This window comes from Lepisma saccharinum, chromosome 15 (genome assembly GCF_977018435.1).
Source record: "Lepisma saccharinum chromosome 15, izLepSacc3.1, whole genome shotgun sequence".
Taxonomy (NCBI): Eukaryota; Metazoa; Arthropoda; class Insecta; order Zygentoma; family Lepismatidae; genus Lepisma; species Lepisma saccharinum.
The window spans coordinates 55549545-55575176 of NC_139243.1; the positions used below are offsets into that span (position 1 = coordinate 55549545).

Sequence of the window (25632 nt, forward strand, 5' to 3'; positions counted from 1 at the left end):
GAACCCGGGGCCTTGATTACAAGGCAACGACGCTACAACTGCGACAAGATTATTACGTTGCTGTAATGTTTTGATTGATTTATCGATTTAGTGTTTTAAGTCCACTTTATGTACAGTAAGGTTAATCGGGAGTGGACCTACAGTTTAAAGTGGAATCCGAATCATTATGTGCCTCCACCGGGTATCGAACCCGGGACCCTTGATTACAAGGCAACGACGCTACCACTGCGCCAAAATTATTACGTTACTGTCAGTTTTGATTGATTGATCGATTGATTGATTGGTTTAGTGTTGTAAGTCCGCTTTATGCACAGTAAGGTTAATCGGGACTGGACCTACGGTTTAAAGTGGAATCCGAACATTGATTGATCGATTTATTGATGTTGTAAGTCCACTTTATGCACAGTAAGGTTAATCGGTAGTGGACCTACAGTTTAAAGTGGAATCCGAATTACTATGTGTCTCCACCGGGTATCGAACCCTGGGACCCTTGATTACAAGACAACGACGCTACCACTGCGCCAAAATTATTACGTTGCTGTAATGTTTTGATTGATTGATCGATTGATTGATTTAGTGTTGTAAGTCCGCTTTATGCACAGTAAGGTTAATCGGGACTGGACCTACGGTTTAAAGTGGAATCCGAACATTGATTGATGTTTTAAGTCCACTTTATGCACAGTAAGGTTAATCAGGAGTGGACCTACAGTTTAAAGTGGGATCCGAAATATGCCTCCACTGGGTATCGAACCCAGGGACCCTTGATTACAAGGCAACGACGCTACCACTGCGCCAAAATTATTACGTTGCTGTCATGTTTTGATTGATTGATCGATTGATTGATTGGTTTAGTGATGTAAGTCCTCTTTATGCACAGTAAGGTTAATCGGGACTGGACCTACGGTTTAAAGTGGATTCCGAACATTGGTTGATTGATTTATTGATGTTGTAAGTCCACTTTATGCACAGTAAGGTTAATCGGTAGTGGACCTACAGTTTAAAGTGGAATCCGAATTACTATGTGTCTCCACCGGGTATCGAACCCTCGGACCCTTGATGACAAGACAACGACGCTACCACTGCGCCAAAATTATTACGTTGCTGTAATATTTTGATTGATTGATCGATTGATTGATTGATTTAGTGTTGTAAGTCCGCTTCATGCACAGTAAGGTTAATCGGGACTGGACCTACGGTTTAAAGTGGAATCCGAACATTGATTGATGTTTTAAGTCCACTTTATGCACAGTAAGGTTAAGATTGATTTATTGATGTTGTAAGTCCACTTTATGCACAGTAAGGTTAATCGGTAGTGGACCTACAGTTTAAAGTGGAATCCGAATTACTATGTGTCTCCACCGGGTATCGAACCCTGGGACCCTTGATTACAAGACAACGACGCTACCACTGCGCCAAAATTATTACGTTGCTGTAATATTTTGATTGATTGATCGATTGATTGATTGATTTAGTGTTGTAAGTCCGCTTCATGCACAGTAAGGTTAATCGGGACTGGACCTACGGTTTAAAGTGGAATCCGAACATTGATTGATGTTTTAAGTCCATTTTATGCACAGTAAGGTTAATCAGGAGTGGACCTACAGTTTAAAGTGGGATCCGAAATGTGCCTCCACTGGGTATCGAACCCAGGGACCCTTGATTACAAGGCAAAGTGGAATCCGAATTACTATGTGTCTCCACCGGGTATCGAACCCTGGGACCCTTGATTACAAGACAACGACGCTACCACTGCGCCAAAATTATTACGTTGCTGTAATGTTTTGATTGATTGATCGATTGATTGATTGATTTAGTGTTGTAAGTCCGCTTTATGCACAGTAAGGTTAATCGGGACTGGACCTACGGTTTAAAGTGGAATCCGAACATTGATTGATGTTTTAAGTCCACTTTATGCACAGTAAGGTTAATCAGGAGTGGACCTACAAGTTAAAGTGGGATCCGAAATGTGCCTCCACTGGGTATCGAACCCAGGGACCCTTGATTACAAGGCAACGACGCTACCACTGCGCCAAAATTATTACGTTGCTGTCATGTTTTGATTGATTGATCGATTGATTGATTGGTTTAGTGATGTAAGTCCTCTTTATGCACAGTAAGGTTAATCGGGACTGGACCTACGGTTTAAAGTGGAATCCGAACATTGATTGATTGATTTATTGATGTTGTAAGTCCACTTTATGCACAGTAAGGTTAATCGGTAGTGGACCTACAGTTTAAAGTGGAATCCGAATTACTATGTGTCTCCACCGGGTATCGAACCCTGGGACCCTTGATTACAAGACAACGACGCTACCACTGCGCCAAAATTATTACGTTGCTGTAATATTTTGATTGATTGATCGATTGATTGATTGATTTAGTGTTGTAAGTCCGCTTTATGCACAGTAAGGTTAATCGGGACTGGACCTACGGTTTAAAGTGGAATCCGAACATTGATTGATGTTTTAAGTCCACTTTATGCACAGTAAGGTTAATCAGGAGTGGACCTACAGTTTAAAGTGGGATCCGAAATGTGCCTCCACTGGGTATCGAACCCAGGGACCCTTGATTACAAGGCAAAGTGGAATCCGAATTACTATGTGTCTCCACCGGGTATCGAACCCTGGACCCTTGATTACAAGACAACGACGCTACCACTGCGCCAAAATTATTACGTTGCTGTAATGTTTTGATTGATTGATCGATTGATTGATTGATTGATTTAGTGTTGTAAGTCCGCTTTATGCACAGTAAGGTTAATCGGGACTGGACCTACGGTTTAAAGTGGAATCCGAACATTGATTGAAGTTTTAAGTCCACTTTATGCACAGTAAGGTTAATCAGGAGTGGACCTACAGTTTAAAGTGGGATCCGAAATGTGCCTCCACTGGGTATCGAACCCAGGGACCCTTGATTACAAGGCAACGACGCTACCACTGCGCCAAAATTATTACGTTGCTGTCATGTTTTGATTGATTGATCGATTGATTGATTGGTTTAGTGATGTAAGTCCTCTTTATGCACAGTAAGGTTAATCGGGACTGGACCTACGGTTTAAAGTGGAATCCGAACATTGATTGATTGATTTATTGATGTTGTAAGTCCACTTTATGCACAGTAAGGTTAATCGGTAGTGGACCTACAGTTTAAAGTGGAATCCGAATTACTATGTGTCTCCACCGGGTATCGAACCCTGGGACCCTTGATTACAAGACAACGACGCTACCACTGCGCCAAAATTATTACGTTGCTGTAATATTTTGATTGATTGATCGATTGATTGATTTAGTGTTGTAAGTCCGCTTTATGCACAGTAAGGTTAATCGGGACTGGACCTACGGTTTAAAGTGGAATCCGAACATTGATTGATGTTTTAAGTCCACTTTATGCACAGTAAGGTTAATCAGGAGTGGACCTACAGTTTAAAGTGGGATCCGAAATGTGCCTCCACTGGGTATCGAACCCAGGGACCCTTGATTACAAGGCAACGACGCTACCACTGCGCCAAAATTATTACGTTGCTGTCATGTTTTGATTGATTGATCGATTGATTGATTGGTTTAGTGATGTAAGTCCTCTTTATGCACAGTAAGGTTAATCGGGACTGGACCTACGGTTTAAAGTGGAATCCGAACATTGATTGATTGATTTATTGATGTTGTAAGTCCACTTTATGCACAGTAAGGTTAATCGGTAGTGGACCTACAGTTTAAAGTGGAATCCGAATTACTATGTGTCTCCACCGGGTATCGAACCCTGGTACCCTTGATTACAAGACAACGACGCTACCACTGCGCCAAAATTATTACGTTGCTGTAATGTTTTGATTGATTGATCGATTGATTGATTTAGTGTTGTAAGTCCGCTTTATGCACAGTAAGGTTAATCGGGACTGGACCTACGGTTTAAAGTGGAATCCGAACATTGATTGATGTTTTAAGTCCACTTTATGCACAGTAAGGTTAATCAGGAGTGGACCTACAGTTTAAAGTGGGATCCGAAATGTGCCTCCACTGGGTATCGAACCCAGGGACCCTTGATTACAAGGCAACGACGCTACCACTGCGTCAAAATTATTACGTTGCTGTCATGTTTTGATTGATTGATCGATTGATTGATTGGTTTAGTGATGTAAGTCCTCTTTATGCACAGTAAGGTTAATCGGGACTGGACCTACGGTTTAAAGTAGGATCCGAACATTGATTGACTGATTTAATGTTTTAAGTCCACTTTATGCACAGTAAGGTTAATCTGTACTAACCCTACACTTTAAAATAGGATCCGATCACTATGTGCCTCCACCGGGTATCGAACCCGGGGTCTTTTGATTACAAGGCAACGACGCTATCACTGCGCCATCGAAGAGACCATCTGTAATGTTAATGCAAAAATTAGTGGATTATTGTTACAACCCATTACTACGAGATGATGTAAGAGGTATTTTTTTTTTTATTTCTAGTCTTCATAAAGTAGAAGAACAGTTTACGAGAACTTTGACCTCACCTCACCGTGAATTCCCGGATATCATCGAGGAGACCGACACATCAGAAGTTGAAGACGTGTAAAGGTAAAAGGTGAGAAAAAATATTACCTATATTTATTGATTAGGCTATAAATCACCATCCTCTTCATCGGTGATATCGATAATGGAAGGCGTAGCAGGAGGAGACGGTGGCGCACCAGGAGAAGGTGGCGCAGCAACAGGAGACATCTCATATAACAGGAAGGTTTCGAAAGGGTCAGCTTCCGGTTGTTCTAAAATAAAAATGTATAACTTTATTCAAGGTGTACGTGCGATATATCTAACATAATTTTTCTATATTTTCAGATATGGCATCCCTACCATTTGAATTCAATGTATTGCATGGGAATCTTAAAGATGCAGAACATTCCGGGGAACGAAGGAATCTGTGGAGCAAGGTCCAAGCTCGCCAAGTGGAGAGACAGATCGCATGCTACATAGATTTCTGCGAGGAGAACGGGTTAGCAGAGAACCTGATGAAGAACCTGGAGGAGGTCTGCCGTGATATGGAAGTCCAAATCGACACGCTCACTAAAATGTTTAGTTACATATCAGAAAAAAAGAACACGTCCCCAGTATTTGGGGATTTTTTGGAAAATGTAAAACAGGCACAGTATGTGCCATCTCATTTATCCCTTCGTGTATGTTTCGAAATGATGGAGGTTTTCAAAAATATTAGAAAACAAAAAACGGAGGAGACAAAAAAGAACGATGAAAAGGAGATGGAGAGTAAAATGTCAGAACTTCTAAAGAAAAGAAAATTGGACAAATAAATACTAATACACTAATACACTAACACTTTTGTCCGATTTTCGTTTGTCTACACCCGAAAAATTAAATGAGAAAGTGTATAGGTGATTTAGTAAATGAAATGTATATATTTTAAAATATAACTAGATGGATATGAAATGTTTATAATAAAATATATTCAGAAAATATGTTATTTTTATATTAATATGAAATACCTGTATGTTAGTTACGTTTTTCTCATAATACTTTGGTGACATAGCTGTTTTATAATCAGAGTTCCGGATCTACTATTCCATAAAAATGGTTCGAATCCTATTTTAAACTGTAGGTCCGGTCTCCGTGACACTATGGTGACATACCTCGTAATTAAGGTCCCAGGTTTGATACCCGGTAAAAATACACAGCAATTCGAACCCTCTACTTTGATTGGTTGTTTTAAGTCCACTTTTGCACAGTAAGGCTAATCGGGACTGGACATACAGTTTAAAGTGGGATCCGAACCGCTATGTGCCTCCACCGGGAATCGAACCCGAGACCCTTGATTACAAGGCGACGACGCTACTACTGCGTCATCGGGGAGGCCTAGCAATTCGAACCGGTGTAAACTGTAGGTCTAGTTGTGATTAGTCTTTCTACATAAAATAAGTTTGAAACAGACAAACATGCAAATTACTTACCAAGTTTCCGTTCTCCATTTCTGTTCTGCTGCAGACGGTAAATGTAAAGAAAGACTGCTATAAATATTCCATATATTGACGGTATAGTTTGATCCAAATTTTGTAACATCCTCCGTGTATCATTTAAAGGTTAGCGGTCAAATTGTAATTGGGAATCGGAAAACATATTTTACAAGCTGTTTTGACATTCTCTGACAGTATCTCTATGTATCATTCTAAAGGTTAGAGGTTACGCAGCAATTGGCAGTCTCGAGAAGGTTCTCTGTCACATTTGAGAGTATTGAGAAATAATGAAGGAGTCGATAAACTCTCGAGTCTTTTTCATTCTCCGGTGTTTATAAATTCTGTGTTTCAATATCTCGGTAGACGTAATAATGTTTAAAAGTTAAGGATGAAATTGTAATCAACAGTTTTGAGATGAGGGTTAAAGGTTTACAAGAAGAATAAACCCTAAGGAGGTTATTTGCGGTCGATCTTTTACGAAACTACACAGAACAGACACTTTAAAAATATGGAACCTTGTGTGAAATGATATTTATTGAAAAACTGGGCCGACCCGGGCCTTAAAAAATGATGAATAAGGTTTCAGAAAAGTTATCACTGCATGTTAAAACCAGGGCCTGTCCGGACCCTCGGGAAATGGTGAATAACCATCGTAACGTTATTTCTGTATGTATATCGAAAACCAGGGCCGGCCCGGGCCCCTAGAAAATGATGAATAACAATTGCGGAAGTTATCACTGCATGTTAAAACCAGGGTCTGTCCGGACCCTCGGGAAATGGTGAATAACCATCGTAACGTTATTTCTGTATGTAAATCGAAAACCAGGGCCGGCCCGGGCCCCCTAGAAAATGATGAATAACGATTGCGGAAGTTATCACTGCATGTTAAAACCAGGGCCGGTTCGGACCCTCGGGAAATGGTGAATAACCATCGTAACGTTATTTCTGTATGTATATCGAAAACCAGGGCCGGCCCGGGCCCCTAGAAAATGATGAATAACAATTGCGGAAGTTATCACTGCATGTTAAAACCAGGGTCTGTCCGGACCCTCGGGAAATGGTGAATAACCATCGTAACGTTATTTCTGTATGTAAATCGAAAACCAGGGCCGGCCCGGGCCCCCTAGAAAATGATGAATAACGATTGCGGAAGTTATCACTGCATGTTAAAACCAGGGCCGGTTCGGACCCTCGGGAAATGGTGAATAACCATCGTAACGTTATATCTGTATGTATATCGAAAACCAGGGCCGGCCCGGGCCCCCTAGGAAATGATGAATAACGATTACTGAAGTTATCACTGCATGTTAAAAAAACAGGGCCGGTCCGGACCCTCGGGAAATGGTGAATAACCATCGTAACGTTATTTCTGTATGTATATAGAAAACCAGGGCCGGCCCGGGCCCCCTAGGAAATGATGAAAAACGATTACTGAAGTTATCACTGCATGTTAAAAACCAGGGCCGGTTCGGACCCTTGGGAAATGGTGAATAACCATCGTAACGTTATTTCTGTATGTAAATCGAAAACCAGGGCCGGCCCGGGCCCCTAGAAAATGATGAATAACGATTACTGAAGTTATCACTGCATGTTAAAACCAGGGCCGGTTCGGACCCTTGGGAAATGGTGAATAACCATCGTAACGTTATATCTGTATGTATATCGAAAACCAGGGCCGGCCCGGGCCCCTAGGAAATGATGAATAACGATTACTGAAGTTATCACTGCATGTTAAAACCAGGGCCGGTTCGGACCCTCGGGAAATGGTGAATAACCATCGTAACGTTATTTCTGTATGTATATCGAAAACCAGGGCCGGCCCGGGCCCCTAGAAAATGATGAATAACGATTGCGGAAGTTATCACTGCATGTTAAAACCAGGGCCGGTTCGGACCCTCGGGAAATGGTGAATAACCATCGTAACGTTATTTCTGTATGTATATCGAAAACCAGGGCCGGCCCGGGCGTCCTAGGAAATGATGAATAACGTTTGGTGAAGTTATTACTGTATTTTAAAACCAGAGCCGACCCGGGCCCTTTGGAAAATGGTGAATGACCTTTGACCCCGACCTTTGAATTTTTTTTTTGAACTTTTTTTTTTTTTTTTTTTAACTTTTTTTGGACTTTTTTTTTTTGAACTTTTTTTTTTTTTTAATTTTCAAATCGTTATATCTCCGTGCCTAATTGAGATAGAATAATGATCGATAGGTCGTTGAACTCGGAATGAAGTCCTCTTTCTATTGAAAAAGTTTTCATCATTCTAGGATCAACAGTTTCCTATTTCCTTTATTACCAATCGAAGACTCCCCTTCCGACCACTCTACTAAAAGGTCTCGATGTGCAGATTCCAAATCTGTAACGGTTTTCAGGCTAACTCGATCGGATACCGTACAGATTAGGTTATAAATATGTCTGTAATCCTAATCTGTAATAGGTATTGTAATAGGTTTTAGGTCCAAAGTTCAAATTTTTGTTTCAGTGTATTTTATATTGTATACTTGTATTATATAATCTTGTACAAAATAAATATAAAATGTAGTAATAGTCTGGTAAACCGTCATTTTCTTTCAAGTTCCTGGATACAAATCTGTAAAATTTTTGCTTAATATAAAATGTTTCCTAAACTTATCCATCCTTTTACAATGATGGTTTGTGGAGCATCAGGAAGTGGAAAAACTACTTTTGTAACAAAACTTGTCAATTCTATTTTTTCTTTTGTCGAAAAACCTGTTACAAAAATAGTGTGGTGTTACGATCAGGAAAATAGTATCCCAAAAAATATTGGTGATGTGGAATATCATAAAGGAATTGTTAATTGGCAATCATGGAACGGAAAAACTCCTACCCTTATAGTGCTAGATGATCTTATGATGGTTGCTGAAGGAGAAAAAGTTGCAGACCTTTTTACGAAAGGTAGTCACCACAAAAATATTTCAGTTGTTTTTATAACACAGAATCTTTTTCACCAAGGAAAAAATTGTAGAGATATTTCTTTGAACGTAAAACATTTTGTTATATTTAAAAATCCACGAGATATGAACCAATTTACTGTTTTTGCACGACAGCTTCAACCTCATCGCATGAAGGAACTTGAAAAAGTATATATAGATGCAACAATAGAACCTCACAGTTATTTGTATATTGATCTTTCCCAGTCAACACCGGATCCTTTACGTTATCAAACAGATATTTTTAATATAGATCATTCAACCATATATCTTCCTCAGGAATGCCTGAAACCTCGAGATGAAGAAAACGAGGAAGAGACGTACCAACTTACGTTCTAAACAGAATATTTCTTTTAAAACACATTCACCTTTTTTGCACATATTGAAAAATTCCCCAACAAAAGTTCGTAAAACATTATTGAAAAGTGCTCCAAAAAAAACAATCCGTTTTATCAGTGAATGTTGTCTGAATGTTTTAAAAGGTAATATAAAACTTCGACCGTCTGTAAAACATCGTCTAACACCTTACAAAACTGTTTTACGTAGACTTGTAAAACCTAAAGTAGATATCGAAAAACGAAGAAAAATTCTTGTTCAAAGAGGAGGGTTTCTACCCCTACTTTTAGGATCTCTACTATCTGGTCTTCTCGGAACTCTCATTCCACATTAATAATGACACCTGTTTACAAAAAAATGATTGTTCTTTCACCAGAACAATTGACACGTATTCGCGGTTCCGAACAGTCTATAAATCAAAAATTATCTGTTCTGGATAAAAAAATGAACGAAATTTTTAAAATGAAAAATATACCAGATGACCAAAAATGGCGTCTTTATAGAAAAGAATTGGATGAGTATTTATGGTTGAGTCGAAAATCGAAAGAACCATTAGAGATTCCTATTATCCAGGATAATGGTGATTCTAGTATTTCACCAGGATCAACATATTTTCCTCCAAACCTGGTAGAAACATTACCACGTAATACAAGACAGCAGTTAGAAAATATTATTGATGAGTATCAATCTACAGCCCAACGTCTAATCGAAAAAGATCAGGAAAAAACGCTTCCGGAACCGAGATCTTTAAATTTTTCATCGTCATCATCACCAACGGAGATTCCTGGTCCGTCTCGTAAACGAAAACCTGCGAAAAAAAAGAAGAAAAATGTTGTCTTACGTGTTTCCAGAAAAACTTCACCATTTTTGAGAACACCTGATGCATACAAACTCGTTCCTTTAAGAAAAAGTCGTAGACAGAGAGACCAATCATGGGAGTCCCTAAAGTAAAACATGATAAAATTCTTGCTAGAATATATTACGATCCTCAACACAGAGCCTCATTTTCATCTGTGGATCGTTTATGGAAAGCTGTACGAGATAGGAATATATCTCGTGATACAGTAAAAAATTGGTTAATGCACCAGGAAACATACACTCTCCACAAAAGTGCACGAAAAAGGTTTCCTCGAAACCATTACAATGTATGGAACATAGATATGCTCTGGGAAGCCGATCTTAACGATATGACATCGATACAAAAACATAACGACGGATTTAAATATCTCCTAACAGTGATCGATGTATTTTCAAAATATGCTTATGCATTACCCCTAAAAAATAAAACAAGTAATTCTGTAACCGAAGCTTTCAGAACCATTTTTGAACAAAGCAAAAGAAAACCTGCCACATTACAGACAGATCAAGGAACAGAATTTACGAATTCTGTGTTCCAGAATTTTCTGAAAAATGAACAAGTAGACTTTTCGATCGCAATTAACCACCCTGTAAAAGCAAGTATAGTGGAACGTTTTAACCGAACGTTAAAAGAACGAATGTGGAAATATTTTACAGCAAAACAGACAAGACGTTACATAGATATTTTACCTCAACTTCTTGAAGGTTACAATACTGCGATCCATCGTTCCATAGGAATGGCACCTCAAGATGTAAACGAAACTAATGTTTACACAGTGTGGAAACATCTTAATAGACACAACAACCGTATCTCACACACAATTTCAGATTTGAAAGTTGGGGACATTGTGCGAATTTCTGTTGTTAAAGGACATTTCGAAAAAGGATACGAACAATCGTGGTCACGAGAACTTTTTAAGATTCATTCCGTCGTTCAACGGCAGCCGGTACCTGTTTACATATTGGACGACTTAAATGGTGAACCTGTAAAAGGAACATTTTACAAACAGGAGGTTCAGAAAGTATATTCGAATCCTGACGAAGAGTATAAAATTGATAAAATTTTAAAAACACGAGGTAAAGGTAAAAATTTAGAATACCTTGTTCGTTGGCTGGGTTATCCCTCCAGTTTTGATTCATGGATCAAGGCATCATCGCTAAAACCGATAGCAGACAACTAAACCTCAATATATATCGAAATATATCACCATTTCGAATCAGTGAGTTCTTCTTGTTCAGTCAGAATGGATGATAATTTCTACATCTACCTCCCATCGTCTTCATCAGAAAAATATTTTTCAAACAACACATTAACTCATTTTACTGTAAAATTGGCAAAACGTATCGATCTGCCTCCAGATTTGTGGGAAGTCGGTTTAGCAGAATTATGTCATTCAACTCTTTATGATAACGTTCTGGAAACAGATTCAGGACAACTAACATTTCCTGTTCGAACATACACAAATGTTGACGACTTGATTTCGTCGATCGTAACTTCCCTTCCCGATAATCGAGAAATACGAAAATCTGTGCTTTACAAATTCTGGCATCTTCTGGCTGACCCGCAATGGAGTTCATTCGAGTCATCTGTTTCTACAGATAACACACTATATATTAACGATCAACCGTTTTATTTTCCTGCAACTACTTATACAATAGATGATCTTATTTTTTTCCTGAAAACCAACCCTGCAAATGTAGCTATTCCTACTCATCTTCGATTCTATTTTAAAGCTGCCGTATATAAACACTTGTCCGAAACAGGAATGCTCGACCCTGAACCCGATGCCTCTGTAGACAATACAATAACACCGATAGATTTAACAGACGACTATGCTAAATTTCGATATGATATATTAAAATCTATCTACTCTTCGCACGTAATATCTAATAACGTTGTCGATAAAAATCCTTACATATTTGTATATTCAGATATTGTAAAACAACAGTTGGTCGGTGAAGAAATGATACGTCTTTTACGTCTTACTCGAAAACAATGTTCAGAAGTAGATACCACATGTACGATACCTGTAGCTCATCACACATTCAATCCGATTCACTATGTTTCTCTGGATAAAAGTTCTTTTGAAACAATAGAAATTACTTTGAACGATCAAAAAGGAAACTTTTTACCTTTAAGAAACGGTTCCGTTCCTACTATCGCTGTTTTACATTTTCGTAAAAAAACAAAATCCTTTTAAAAAACCGACATAACACTATTTTCTCAGTCTATATTGGTAAACGAATGAGTCATCATGAATTCGCAAGCAGAATATTACACAACCCAAATACATGGAGGAATCGGACCCATTTTTCGTTCTAACAGAATTCAGAAAGGAAGAGGATTAGGTTCTCTTTTTGCTGGACTTTTCAGAATGGTGAAACCTCTTCTCTGGAGTGGTGCAAAAGCTATCGGAAAAGAAGCTTTAAAAACTGGTGCTAATATTGTTACAGATATTGCAACAAGTCAGCAAACCCCGAAAACTATTGTTCGTCAGCGAATACGTGAAGCTGGTCAGAATCTTAAAACTAGAGCACAACAAAAAATCGATTCTCTGACAGGTTCGGGTATAAGAAGAAGAATTGCAAGAAAAAATACCCATTCGGTGTTAAAACGTTCAGGTACCCGTGCTAGAACCTCGAGAATCAAGAAAAAACGTACATCCGTAAAACGTCGAAAAACATCATCGAAATCTAGGAAAACACGTAAAAGAAAAATCAGACAAAATATCAAAGTCAGAGATATTTTTACATCATGATACAGAACAGCACCTGGGTAATTTCACAGTTCGACCTTTTTCAGAAAAAACATACTATTCCGTACAAACCTATTGCTTTCTTCGATAACCAGAATGTAACTTCGTTTCTCGAACCTGTCTATCTTCGCTTACAGCTGAAGATGATTAAACAAGATGGAAGTCGTATGAGAACTCTACCGTCCGATAAAAAATCGATTCTCTGACAGGTTCGGGTATAAGAAGAAGAATTACAAGAAAAAATACTCATTCGATGTTAAAACATTCAGGTACCCGTGTTAGAACCTCGAGGATCAGAAAAATCAAACAGACTATCAAAGTCAAAAATATTTTTACACAATGATGCAGGACAACACGTGTATGATTTCACAGTTCGATCTTTTTCGGAAAAAACCTATTCAACAAAATGTCGAAAAAACCTACACTGTTACCTACAAACCTATTGCATCCATCGATAACCAGAACGTGATACCATTTCTCATACCTGCAACAGCAACAGATTTTCTGGATCTTGCATCTGTTTATCTTCGTTTACAGGTGGAGATGGTCAAACAAGATGGGAGTCGTATGAGTGCTTTGCCGACCGATAATGCAACCACAAAAAATTGTGGGGTAGTAAATTATCTCCTCAATACTATATTTTCACAATGTAACGTTGCTATCAACGGTATATCTGTAACAAATGCTGACAACAATTATGCATACAAATCGATTTTTGAAGTACTTCTCAATTACGGTACTGATGCTGCAAATACACATCTTACTAATGCTTTATGGTACCTGGACACGCCTGGAAACCAAGATAAAATCACAACCAATAACGAAGGTTTCACCACCCGAAAAAATTTTTTCCAGTACGTTCCGTCATCAGGAAATCCTATGGAAGTAACAGCCGAAATGGAACTTATGGGAAAACTCCACATAGATTTTTTCAATCAGCCTAAATATCTACTCAATGGTGTGGAAGTACGTATCGAACTTATCAAGTCACGTGATGCTTTTTATATCTGGGGAGATCAAGATTCACCTAGCGTACAAATAAAAATTTTAAAAGCTGCTCTCGAAATAAATCACGTCATTCCTACTCCTAGCACCAGTTTGGCTATAGACAGAGCACTTTCTTACGCTCCTGCACATTATCCGTTCACAAGAAGTATTATCAAGGCATACTCTTACGTTGCAGGAACGCAGCAGATTTCTATCGACAATGCTTTTCAAGGTCCTTTTCCGAATGTTATTCTTTTTACTATGGTATCCACCGCCAGCTTTCTCGGAGACAGTAAAAAAAATCCGTTCGACTTTAGAAGTTTTAACCTATCTTCTTTCCATCTTGTAAAAAATGGAGAGCTCACACCTTCTGAACCTTTACGAATCAGTACAGGAGGAAATAGCGGTTTAGTAACACGTGCCTACCAAACTCTCTTTTCCGGCACAGGTATCCATCACAATAATTATGGACATCAGATAACAAGGAAGATGTTTGAAAACGGATCATTTTTTCTAATTTACGACATTACACCAGATTTTTCAGGAAACGATACACACATCAGTCTACAGGAACAAGGTACCTTAGGAGTAGAAATGCAGTTTTCTCCACAACTGTCGGAAAATGTTACCTGTCTTCTCTATGCTGAATTCGAAGTGGCCTTGGATGTGACAAAAGACAGAGGTGCCATCCTTCACTAATAAACCTAACAATTTTACTCTATAAATTTGGTGTATTCCTGTTTTCTGCCACAGAAACCTACCTGTATCGTAATAGAAAAAGACTATCGTGTTTGTGTACTTTATTATAAACGTATCCGACATGAACACATCACAGATCAGACATATTTTATCTCACAATTGTTCCACCAAAACAATTTTTTGTGGTGTTTACCCGAGAGATCTTCTGCCTCGAACGTTCTCCACCCCTGCTTTGATAATCGCAAACACGGATACTTCTGATTCCGAAGGAACACACTGGGTTGCTTTCTATTTCGACAAAAACAATAAGGCAGAATATTTTGATTCATACGGTTTCCACCCCTATTACCCAGAATTCATAACATTCTTGAACCGCCATTCCTCTATTTGGACTCACAATAATACCCCCTTACAAGGAATATTTGCTACAACTTGCGGACATTACTGTTGTGTATATGCTTATTATAAAGCACATCACGTCACAACCAGGGATTTCATCCGGATATTCCCACCGGGTGTCAGTAAAGATGAATATATTTTACACCGTTTTCGTCAGATCTTCAAATGTTTACCGCATTCAAAGTGTCCTAAAGGAGCACAAGTGTGTCGTTCCATCAAACCAGTTCGGGAGTGTATAAGGTGATTTCTATATAAAATATGTATGATGATTCTGCTCACTCTCAGTATCATCTTGACACCTTTAGTGAAAACATCATGGAACCGGTCAAAAATTCTACAATGGAACAACATGATCAGCTTCTAGACCGTATTACTCATAAGGATGGTGTTTCTAGATGTAGAAAACGTAGACGTCTGCCCCCTACCAAAATTGAGATTCCTGTTATAAAAACTGAACCGATCGAGAGTGAACCGGATGTGACAAAGGATTGTGATTTCATGAAAATACGTCAAGAAAACGGTTCTTCCCAAAATAAAACCGAATGTTCGGAACTGCACAACATAGATGTCTGTTTGGATCTTTATCTTGCAAATATATACTTTCTGAACACAGAAAAAACCAAATATGTAGCAGTAGGATTCGAAAAACAAACACCTTTCAATCTGGTATGGGAGTTTTCGCAACAAGGAAGATTACCCGTACGAATTAATTCTTCACAGATTAGAGAATTGTGTGTTTTGAAATCTGATGTACTTAATTACATCGAAACAGGTCGACGATTTAATTATCTCGTCACAGGGAATGTTACTGTCAGTGCTGTAAATTTTTTCGGAAAACGTTGTATTTCCATGTATCAACATTCCTCACCGGATGCTTTTATTTTTACACCCCCGGAACTACATTTATTTTTTTGTGAACTTTTCACACCCTTAAGAAAATTAACGAACGAACGTTATCATAAATTACGGCCACATATACAGACTTTTGTGCATTGTATCGAAAAGAATATGTTTTCAGAAAGAAAAGAAGTACCGGAAAACCTGATAAGCCATTTTCACGTTCTCTGGTACAACGAATTGATGATCGAAATATATCTTCAACACAATCTTGGACATTCATTGATATTATAAATAATTTTATTATCCATTATGTATTTTTACTGTAAATGTATATCTTTATATGTATATTATTAAATTGTGAGTAAAACATTTGAAAAAAAGGTTAAACATTTTTTATTTTTCTCTATTACAGTAGAAATGGTACATTTTCCAAACATTTTCAACTGCACAGGTTTTGTTCACATTTTTTGATTCACTATGTTCTCTACATTTCTTTTTCTCTACCGAAAGTTTCACACTCTCCAATTTTGGACACCCAAATTCTTCAATATTATCTACGGTTAACGTACTCATACGTTTTTCTCCGATACATTTTTCCAACCATTTAGTTTTTTCAGTACCTTTAACATACACATTTTCATTTACAAGTACAGAATATAAAAGATCTCCTAACTTCTCATACGGTACCCAACCATTTTCCCAGGAGAGTCCGTGTTTGTTTGCACGGAGCCAATAATTCACACGACGATATTTTTCACTTAACAAATGTAGACCATATGGAGGTTTTACTAAATAATCAAATGTACATTCAAAAGGAGACTTCAATATTCCGACTTCTTTCCACACAAATTCACCGTCTTTTCCTCGTAAACCTTGAACGTCCAAAAAACATACATCCATTGTTCAACAGGTAAAAACTGTCAATGTATTTTTAATAGATCCACGACATATAGCACACTTATCGAGTTGTGAGGCACAGGATCGACAACTGACAAAATGTCTGCACGGGAGAAACACTATATCGCAAACATTCAAAAAACAGATTTTACAAATCATTACAGAATCTGCATTTTTTTCAATAACTTTTTTTGCAGACTTTTCTCTATTAGCACAATATTTACATTCGACCTTATAATGTAGTAATGCAACACTTTGTATAAAACTACAATGGGGCACTGCTGCCAGATGTCTTATAACAGGACAATCTTCCGGTGTCCAATCACAAAAGCCATAAAAACAATATGAACACAGTACTCTATCACCGTGGCCTGAATAGTAACATCCTGCAGTCACTAACTCTTCAGGTGTCTGTTGTAATCCTACAGGCCATTTTTCGTAAGTTTTGTATCGAGAATCGACTGATAGGTAGTTATTACAATGCCCCGAAAATCGGTAGCAGGGGTAACTGAACACTTTCATAAATCAGCCAAAGAAAAACAATCTGATACAATAGGTGATGGGGTTCCAAGTATTGGTGATAACGGTACCGGCACAGTATCTTCTACATCACTATCGAACAGGGCTCTGGAAAAACCAAGACGATTCGAAGATAACACTGGAAAACAGGGGTGTCCTTCTAATTTACGTAGTAGAGAACGGTTGCAGGTAGTACACCACAAAATAGTTTTGTTCACTAACACGGCAAGCCACTCTTTCACTCTCTGTTTTAAAGCTTCAGCAATCTCATCTTCATCCTTCCTCTGAATGAGTTCACACGAACATTTGTGACTGGGAAATCCTGTTCTCTCATCCGTAAACTTTTTTCTTTCCACTATCTCCTTCAACGTCTCGCAGGAATGATGGACTGCTTCTCCCGATCTATTGAACAGGTAACATCCGCACCATGGAGCTTCACGTAGTGCTACGTACATAAACGGGAACTGTTTCAACACTCGCTGTACAGCCTCACGATCGGTATCGATATCGCCGCAGGATTCTATGACTTCCCAAAACTCATCGTAACTTATCTCGTAGAAATTCAGAGCTTTCTCCGGAAACGTTATGTAATACTCTGCCATTGTGACACACTCTCGTTCTTTTTATACCGTCTACATATATATATACCCTTCTTCCTATTACGTCATTTTCCTTAAACATGTCCAAATAAATACTTTTTGTATTCTTAAATTAATACAACGATCTTTGAATCAAATGAGTCAGCAACATTTTCCCGGCTTCTCAAAGACAGGTTGTTGACCTCTATACTGAATGCGTCATTAAATTCGAAAACCTAAATCAACCTCTGTACCGAAAAACAAACATAATAAAATAAAAAACAACAGTAAAACATTCCCCATCCGTTATCTATACCCTTTTAACCTCTATCTCAAACTCCACACATTTTTGGAACCCTGCCAAATAATAACAATATCTGCTTGTTCACTCGAACATTAACCCGAGCCGGGAATTTCCGGTCACGTGACTTTCACGTGATTTTGGCGGGAAATTCTCAGAATCGACCCGAATCAACAATTTCCTATCACGTGATTTTCACGTGATTCACACAACATTTTCTAAACCTCAACCTCTTATCTATAACCTTTCACCTTTCTCAGACAACATTTTAATCATCATTCAACTGACTCAGTAATTTCCTGTTGAAGTCAAGCTCGGGAATTTCCCGTTCCGGGGTCAAAAAACTCTTCAACCAATCAAAACTCAAAACACCTATGACGTCATCATCTCCTCATCCAAACAACCAATCAAATCTCTCACCCATATCTCAAACCCCGCCCATTTCTGGCCTCCATCCAAAAATAAACAATGCTTGCTTGTCCACTGCCCTTTATCATCAATTGATCTTTCATCGATCTTTTCCAATCAATTGATTTATCGGACTATATCCGGGAACATAACTACTCCATGTTCTCAGTTTGTGAGTGTTGCAGATGTATTGAACAAAGGGGTACAGGAGAATACGCTCCATGTCAGGGTGGATAAGAATCATGGCTTTTATTGACTTTTTTTTTTACTTAAATCAGATTTTTTATTTAAATTGATTTTTTAATTTTTTTAAAGAAACACGCTTAAAATTGCTTATAGGCTATGGTTTTTGGCACCATACATATAGATATACCGTAGGTTTTTTTTTTATATAAAGGCTTTTTCTAGTAAACGGCCCTTTAAAATATTTGAACAGTTTGATTAAAACAAAAAATATACATTTTTCTGTTTCTGATACTACACTACTATTTAAATGTTTGTTGAATGTGTTAATGAAACTATAATAATTTCAGTAACTTTTGTTCCAATGAAAATAAAACATTCTGGATGTACTCCAAAATTGAAACTTAAATATTTTTGTAGTCTTTGTAGCTGAATTTTGAAGATTTTTTAATGGTTGTTTGTAAAATATCATCTGTCATGTCTATTTACAGTCTAATGATAATGACACTGTTTATGGTTTAACATGATCAGTATTTTGTATATTTTTCTACACAAAATGTTTGCTCTTCTTCCCTATAAAAATTATTGAATTTTAATTCAAGAGAAATGTGTGTTTGCATTTCCCTTCGTATAAACTTCATCCCATCAGTACATATATAGTATTTTGTTTCCTTTTATAGAGCCTAATAAGCTCTATTAAATGATTACGAGATTAATGTACTTTCACCAAAAGTGATTCTAATATCTACAAAATCCTTATGTATCGGGTGGACTGAAAAGTTCGTAGGCTGACTCATAGATGGCGTTACTAGAATTAAATCCATGTGATTTTTACTTAGTACTAACCTTCAAAAGATACGTGTATAAATTTCACAGCTGCCGGATAATTAGTTCGTGAGATATAGCATTGTGAGTGAAGCAGCTTTTGTTATTGTGAAAAAATGGATAAAAAAGAATTTCGTGTGTTAATAAAGCATTGCTTTTTGGCGAAAAAAAATACTGTTGAACCCAAGGCTTGGCTTGATAAACATTATTCGGACTCTGCACCAGGAAAATCAACCGTTGAGAAGTGGTTTGCTAAATTTAAACGAGGCGAAATGAGCATCGAAGACGATGCACGCAGTGGACGCCCCAAAGAGGCTGTTACCGACGAAAACATCAAAAAAGTCCACAAAATAATTTTAAATGATCGTAAAGTGAAGTTGATCGAGATAGCTGAGACTTTAAAAATATCAAAGGAACGTGTTGGACATATTGTGCATGAATATTTGAACATGTGAAAGCTGTGTGCAAAATGGGTGCCGCGCCTGCTCACAATCGATCAAAAGCAACAACGTTTTGATGATTCGGAGCAATGTTTAGCGATATTCAACCGTAATAAACCAGTGGCGGCTGGCCAAGTGCAACAAGTGCAGATGTTTTCACCTAATTTTCAAATTAATATTGACATTTTTCATTTGCTTGTTAAATTAAACTATTTCTCAGCAGAACGTACGCGATAATACTCAAATTACGCCGCTCGGCGCTACGCACGTGAGTTCGTCGAAGAGCAAACCCCGCCAGGGTGCGGAAGACTTAGCCGGTTGTCATGGCAACGGTGACGTCACCTAGCGTTGGCCTTGAACATGGTGTCGCCCTCTACGTGAATCAGTTCTCTCGTCGGAGAAAACATTGCATCCAGTGGTTGTGACAAAATCTTTGCGTTCTCGCGAGATCTTGTTCCGCGTGTGTGTTTCGCGTTTCCTAATCGTGTGTTGTGTTCATGTGTTGAGCTGTGGTTTGTACAATGAACCCAGTAAATGACTTAGTGTGTAATTTGTTGCAGACACCATTTTCCAGATGGACGGATCAAGACAAAAAAGACGTTTTAAATTGTGGGCGGCCAACTGACATTCTTCAAATATCAGTTAAGCGAGAGAACAAAAAGGCAGGGAAATCATACAACATTAAATTTAAAAGTTCCTGGTTTGTCGACTTTCCTTGGTTGTGTAGTAGTCGATATTTGCAATCGTTGTTCTGCTGGCTTTGTTTACTGTTTAGCAACAAATACAATGTGTGGAATAAAGAAGGGTATAACGATTTTGTCAATATAACGCGTTCTCTGCATAAGCACAATGATTCGGTGGAACATTTAAAGTGTAAATTACAATTCAAAGTTTTTGAAAAAAAACAGGAATACCATAGCAGATGCCCTTCAAGAAAATAGTAGGCTTTTAAATGTACGGTTCAATGAAAATGTAAGATTAAATAGGCTTTTCCTACAATTAATAGTTGACGCAACGCTGTATTTATGTAAACAAGAACTTGCGTTCAGGGGTCACGACGAAAGCGTGTCTTCGCTTAATCGTGGGAATTTCAAGGAACTTGTTGCATTATTAATATCGAAAAGTTCGTTAGAAATAGAGAACCATTACAAGAAAATAAAAAAACGCGTTCAGTGGTGACTCTAAAACAAACTTCTTCACCTGTTATTTTAGGCACGAGCCGCTACTGTAATAAACACGAATTTTTCCGTCGATATATTACAATGGATGAAACATGGCTCCATAACTACACTCCAGAGTCCAATCGACAGTCGCCGAGTGGACTGCACGTGATGAACCGAATCCAAAGCGTGGAAAGACGCAACAGTCGGCTGGCAAGGTTATGGCATCAGTATTCTGGGATGCGCATGGTATTATATTCATCGATTACCTCAAAAAGGGCCAGACCATCAACAGCGATTATTACATAGCGTTGTTGGAGCGTTTAAAGGTTGAAATCACGAAAAAACGGCCCCATTTGAAGAAGAAAGTGCTGTTTCATCAAAACAATGCACCGTGTCACAAATCAATGAAAACGATGGCAAAATTATATGAATTAGACTTCGAATTGCTTCCCCATCCACCATATTCTCCAGATCTGGCCCCCAGTGACTTTTTCCTGTTTGCAGACCTTAAAAGAATGCTCGCTGGAAAGAAATTTAGCACTGATGAAGACGTAATCGCCGAAACTGAGGCCTATTTTGAGGCTAAAGAGAAATCGTACTATAAAAATGGCATCGAAAAATTGTATGACCACTATAATCGTTGTATCGCCCTCGAAGGCAACTATATTGAATAATAAAATCGAATTTTGTCAAAAAAATATTGTTTACTATGTTAGCCTACGAACTCTTCAGCCCAACTGTTACATTATTCTATAAATTATTTATTAAAGTCTTTATTTAAATCAATCCACTTTTCTCCATGTTCACCAGACCTTACGCCACTAGACTTTTTGTGTAGAGATACACAAAAATAAAATTTACGTTGCAAAATCGGCAAGAGTCGACGAATTGAAGATAGCCACTGAAAGAGAAAGCGCACAAATTCCGAACGAAATGACTATTCTTGGTATTAGGATTCCATGCTTTGCGTTTCCAGCAGTGATGTGCGTCTACGCGTAAACAACGATAGTCTACATTCTACACGTAGACTATTTTATACACGTAGATTACGTAATCTATGTAAACAACATGGCGAAAGGTGATAAGTTATCAAAGGGCGCCGTGGAATTAAAAGAAAATTATACTGCCTATCAGTTGTTGATGTGTGAAGAAAACTTTTCATACTCTTTCTTCCAAATTCGAAGAAACTTAATATAGGAAATATTCTAGTGATTTATGAGGAAAAGACCACTCTTGCCTCACGACTGCCATCTGTTGTTGCTCTTTGCATACTATTTATCTTCTTCCATAGTTGATAATAGAAGAGAAGATAAATTTTGTTGTAAATAGAATTCTTTCCATTTCGTTAGGAACCAATATAGTTGAAAATGTCAATTTACCTTCATGAAACCCTTGAAAAGTAATTTTAATGCACTTTAGATTGTCTACGTAGTCTATGTAAACTACAACCCAATGTAATCTGCGCGTAGATTACGTATAGACAACGCATGTAGACATAAACTTATAGTCTATTACACATCACTGGTTTCCAGCAGTGCCTGAACCAGAACGGTCGTCAGTTTGAAAACAGACGTTGATAAGGAAAATGTATTCAGGTCAGTAAATAACCCGTATCGCAAAAGCCCGTGATGACCAAAGCCTACCTACCTCAAGCCCATCTACCGAAGTGGGAGATCATCCAACCAGTTACGGGGTGACGTGTGGTCAGCACGAGGAACCCCCGGTCGTTGTTGTAGGTTTTCTATGATCGGGTTGCGCTACTCCCCAATTGGACATTGGTCCAATATAAAAGCCGAAATCTCAAGATAAAAGTTGTACACATTTATTGGAACACCCTGTATATAAACAGAAGTAAATACAATAAAATAGTATTGTAGGAGTGACATGAATGTAAACTCTTTCATGACGTCATCATGAGTCAACCACTCGACACGTTCCGCGAACTTGGCAGCAAACTTTGAGCTTGAACACAATTGAAGTTTTTTTTTATTCCTTCGGTTATTAAATATTGTTTTTCGGTAACTAAGTATGTGATTTGTTGTGCTAGGAACATGATAGGAATCTTCAATTGTCTCTACACGTTTCCATATCTATAAATATTCCAGATAAGACAGGACCACTTAAAGATTCCAGACGCACGTGTCACTCTGCAGTTGTAATTTTCTTTGTATAACCCAAATTCAATCATTTTATTACTCTGCGAACTGAACAGTAACAGTTCACTACAAAATCAAACTGTATGATTCTTCATGACGTCAGTGTGTTGAAAGTTTAATGGAATGATATCCATGTTCGTAATTTTACGTCTGCTTGTCTGTTATGAATGTTACAGATAGTGTGAAAATTGCGAAATAATTTTTAAAAAAATAAGCATAGCGTCCGGCGAAACTTTGTAAGCAGTAGCGGCGATTTGGTGTCAAAACTTGGGGGTAAGGGTAGGTTACTTTCTCTTGATAGACAAAGCTTAGCATTATAAACCATAGTCCGGGAGCAAAAATTAGCAAAAAGTGTCACAAAAATGGAGGGCAACTGCCCCCAACGGCCTCTAACCACAGCCACTGTAAGGTTTGTTTTTAATTTTTTTTTGAAAAATTTAAATTTAATTTTTATTTTTTAAAAAAATTACTGTGTAAAGGACAAAGAAATGGAAATACACCATAGGCTATGCAATAAATTTATTTGTTTACTCGTAGAGAGTAGTTGCCATGGGGAAAATTCAGTATAAAAATGACGTATTTAGAAAAATAAATCTAATATAAATTCCATTTTTTAAACGTGTAGCAAATCTGGATAAGTTTTTCTTTCTACGATCTGATTTGTTGTGAAATATTCGAAAAAAAAGTTCACGATTATAATAAGTAACAACGACGGTAACAATAAAGACGAAACGAGTCATTACACTTATAATATCATAATAGAAATAATGACTAACGCTCCCTCCTCAAACACATACACACGCATGCACGCACGCGAACACACTAACACCAACACCAGTCATTGAACTATCCGAAGATTGGCAAGCGATATAGTCCACCTTTGATCTGGTATACCTATAAAAATTGAACGTCGGATACGTAAAAATGTAATAATATTTAACATTGTTTAGTAAAAGAAGAAAAACTGGCATACCCGAATAAAATATTCTAGTGCACCTTAAGGAACTATTTCTCGATCGAGAATGGAACATAGGAAGGCAAGAGAATGGGGCTGGAAGTAGTCACTATAACATATACGTACAGTACACATATTTTAACAGTGAGTGAGAATGTATGTACTGTCCGAGTGAGATGGATGAGAATAAATTGGCTAATGGATAGGAAAACAATTTAGTAATGTCGATCACTATGTATCCTTGACACAAGGATGTATCTGGGGGATGTCCGGACCCCCCCCCCCGAAAGTCTTACCAAGTACTAAAACTAAATAATGAAAATATGCTCGTTTAGCATTTGTTGTACGTATTATCGATGGCTATTTCCTCTGAGCTCATTGGCAGGCAAGGATTATATTGGGATAATACAGCTTTCAATGACATTACGAAGATTTATACACACTGCCACTCATAATAATGTAAATAAAATATTAATAAGAAACTTTACTTTTCTCCAACTGCATCTAACAATGTTCTTATTATTCAATAAATATTAAATTCTTCATGTATTTGACATTAATTTCTTTGCCACAGCACCTGTTTTTACATAAATCATTCCGATCTCAACTACAGGTAAGCTACAAAATGAATATGCGCTATTATATCTTTACTCTTATACCGTATTTTTACCTATTCGTGCAATAATAATACAATATTAATTTATGTATTGTCATTAGTATTAATTTGATTTAATGCAATTACTTTAATTCAAACATTATTATTATTATTATTGAGACACTTGGTTCGGACCCCCCGAAACATATTTCTAAATACGTGCCTGGCCTGATAATCTCCGTGGCGGAGTGGTTAGCACGTCGGGAGTCCCGAGATCGAATTCCGACATGGGCATATTTGGTTGTTAATCATCAGTCATCCTAACCGTGGCGATAGGCCAAAGCGGCAAAAAACGACCAAAAACCCAACCCCACATATCCCCAAGTTGTTACAATAAGTGGTATATAGAGAACGTTAACAATATACAATATAAATATCCACTATCCATATTTGCTACTAATCTTTATTTCTCGTTAATACAATTTAGGTTACCGATTCTTCACGAGAAGAAATATCTTAGGTTGTGTCTCTGGAAAGGAACCAAAACTAATCAGAAAAGTCTTAGGCAAAAATGTGAGCCATGTGCGACAGTTGACTTAATGCCATACGTCATTATAATGATATCTTATCGATACTCGAGTGAGTGTAATCAGATAAGCAACATTTGAACGCCCGCAACTATGGCAGGTGTCACGGGATCGAATCTCTGCACGGGCATATTTAATAATGTCATCATTTGTCCTAATAGTAAAGATGTAAAGTACTAACGCTAAGAAGTATTTTCTAATTTGAAAAAAAAAATGATTGAAGAAATTACGGTCAAACTGTTGTCATGCA

The 25632-nt window shown here is 37.7% G+C and overlaps 1 protein-coding gene across 1 annotated transcript in view; it reads left to right on the forward strand.

Annotated features, from left to right (window-relative positions):
* Positions 1 to 25632, forward strand: part of LOC145999484 (putative peptidoglycan muropeptide transporter SLC46) — a 56871-nt gene that overhangs the window by 11212 nt on the left and 20027 nt on the right. The gene's annotated exons all lie outside the window — the stretch shown is intronic.